A 2,431-nucleotide genomic window follows, 5' to 3' on the forward strand; every position below is an offset into this window, starting at 1 on the left:
TCTTACCCGTTCAGTTACCCTAATTCTTATTTATCCGTCAATGTCTCTATTTTCGTCTTTATCTTCACGTTTTTTTTCTTTTTTTTTGACTTCATCGTTATCATTTATTTCTTCATCTTCATATTTATCTTTATTTCAAAGCTTAATTTCAAATGTGTAGTGAAACAACAGGCGAAACATGTCAAATTGAACATGTTGCAGCAACATGTATACACAATTCGAAAATGTTTAAACGACGGTTTTGGCCGTAATTTTCAACCAATTGTGAAACCATAAAAACTCTGCTCATCTACGGTAGAATCGCCAAACGAACGGAGACAAAATTTATGTTAGCGTATTAATATATAGATTCACAAAAAATTTCAGTCCGCAAAGTGGATTTGTGCAGAATGGTAAAACAAATACTGTGTGGGTACCCGGGTACCCCTTGTGCTAGACAACGTACGAAAATTTGGGTATTATCACAAGGGTTAAACTTGACAGCGTGGCTGTTGTTGTAAATTCTATACATTAATTTTGCTTTTGCTTTATTGTATTTATAGTTTCAGGCATGCTCATCCTAAACTATGCATTTGTCAATTTTATTGCGGCTTATTAACATTTTTATTTTAATATTTTTATTGAGCTTTGTACCTCGATTTTGTTTATTAGGGAAAAATTGAAAAAGCAACAAAGTCTAAGAGGTAGAAGTTATAGCAGCTATTTCGGAAATCACCACATCTCCTCATCATTCTTTTTTCTAGACTTCAGCTGGGATCGAACCCGCGTCATCGATGTGCAAAGGCAGAAGCGCTAACCACTGAGCTATGTACACCCCGTAAGCTCTTGTTGCTAATTCATTCGATTATTCAACCTACTAAAGTCAAGTGCAGCTGATTTGCCGCTATTTAAACTTGACAGCGTGGTTGTTATTGTAACTTCTATATATAAATTTTGCTTTTGCATTATTTTATATATAGTTTCAGGCAGACTCATCCTAAACTATGTATTGGCAATTTTAATGTGGCTTATTCACATTTTTATTTTAATATTTTTATTGGGCTTTGTACCACGATTTTGTTTATTAGGGAAACAGTAAAAAGGAACAAAGTCTAAGCGGTAGAATTAGAGCAGCTATTTCGGAGATCGCCACATTTCCTCATCAGACTTTTTTTTGTAGACTTCAGCAGGGATCGAACCCGCGTCATCGATGTGCAAAGTCAGAAGCGCTAACCACTGACCTATGCACACCCCGTAAGCTTATGGCGTAAGCATACGGGCATACACATACAAAAAAAAAGAACTCAGATGAGGAGATGTGGTGATCTCCGAAATAGCTGCTATAACTTCTACCGCTAAGACTTTGTTGCTTTTTCAATTTTTCCCTAATAAACAAAATCGAGGTACAAAGCACAATAAAAATATTAAAATAGAAATGTAAATAAGCCACAATAAAATTGACAAATACATAAGGAGTGTACTCGCACGCCCAACTATCTAAAGTTTTAGAAAACTTTTACTGGTTTTGCGTTCTCGTACCCAAAAAACTTGCAAAGTAGGGGAAATTGAGGGAGCAAAATGTGAAAGAGAGCTGCAAATTTCTGCTGGAAAAATGTTTTCCAGCTAAAACTTGAAAGTAAGAAAATCAGCTGATCACAAACACATGCTTGTAAATAAACAAAAGAAAATATGAACTTTTTGAGTTATTTATTGAAAATTTTATTATTAATGCTAGTATACAACGAAAAAGTGAGTAAATTTAATAAGCACAACGTTTGTTGAGTTTATTTTTTTTGTTAGTTTGCCATTAATATCCAGTTTGTTTACTTTAGTGTGTGCTGACTATGGCTGCCGTATGACATTTTTCGTTTGTACCATAATTTCCCTTTAAATATACCAAAATTGATTTAAATGCAACATGCTAAATGTTTTTTTGCTGAAGTTTTCGGTTTGGTAGGTTGGTTGTTGAAATGAAAATTTTATAATTTTAGAGCTACATCTGTAGCTCTATCTATTACATTTTTTTTGGATCATTGATGGGTGTTTGGAGGAGATACGCTTGCTTTTGAATGCGTCACCGTGTGATATACAAATAATTCTGAGAAAAATAACTTATTCATTCCGATATATTTAATTTGTATTTTAAAAAGGCTTTTCTTATCCAAAACTATTCAATTGTATAAAATACCAAATCGGGGGAAAATGTACCAAGCAGAAAATAAATTGCCAAATTAATCACCAATGGCAACTGTGCAAGTGATCAGCTGCTTCAAAGGTTGCAAGTTTTTGCAAATTTTCCGTTCTCGTACTTCTGTTGATACTTCGTCTCTTTGAGAGCGAATGCTGCTAAATTCTCAGAACTTTTGCTGCTGGAGAATTTTGCCCTCTCAATACGAGTACACACCTATAGTTTAGGATGAGCCTGCCTGAAACTATATACACAATAAAGGAA

The sequence above is a fragment of the Rhagoletis pomonella genome, unplaced genomic scaffold (genome assembly GCF_013731165.1).
Source record: "Rhagoletis pomonella isolate Grant_MI unplaced genomic scaffold, Rhpom_1.0 Rhpom_scaffold_00006, whole genome shotgun sequence".
Classification (NCBI taxonomy): domain Eukaryota; kingdom Metazoa; phylum Arthropoda; class Insecta; order Diptera; family Tephritidae; genus Rhagoletis; species Rhagoletis pomonella.